The following is a 304-nucleotide window of genomic DNA, read 5'->3' as shown; positions in this document are numbered from 1 at the left end:
AATTTAGTTTATTTGTATTCACTGATAAACTAATCTACACACTACATGTACCTACACCGTGTCTTTATCTTAAATGCCTATCAATAAAATTTTATCTATTTTCTAAAAACATGAAAATTTTATAAACTACCGACTATAATCTTACGGTTATAAACATTTAAATTTACTTCTTAAACTTGATGATGAAGATACACTGATAAGGTTACTATGATGGTCCTCAACTCAAACCAATGGCTGTGTTGCCAGACACAATTTATGCCGAAATGCTACAACACAATTCTCGTATTGATTATAAAGTGTTTTA

This window comes from Magallana gigas, chromosome 4, assembly GCF_963853765.1.
Source record: "Magallana gigas chromosome 4, xbMagGiga1.1, whole genome shotgun sequence".
Taxonomy (NCBI): Eukaryota; Metazoa; Mollusca; class Bivalvia; order Ostreida; family Ostreidae; genus Magallana; species Magallana gigas.
This window is presented reverse-complemented; position numbering follows the sequence as displayed.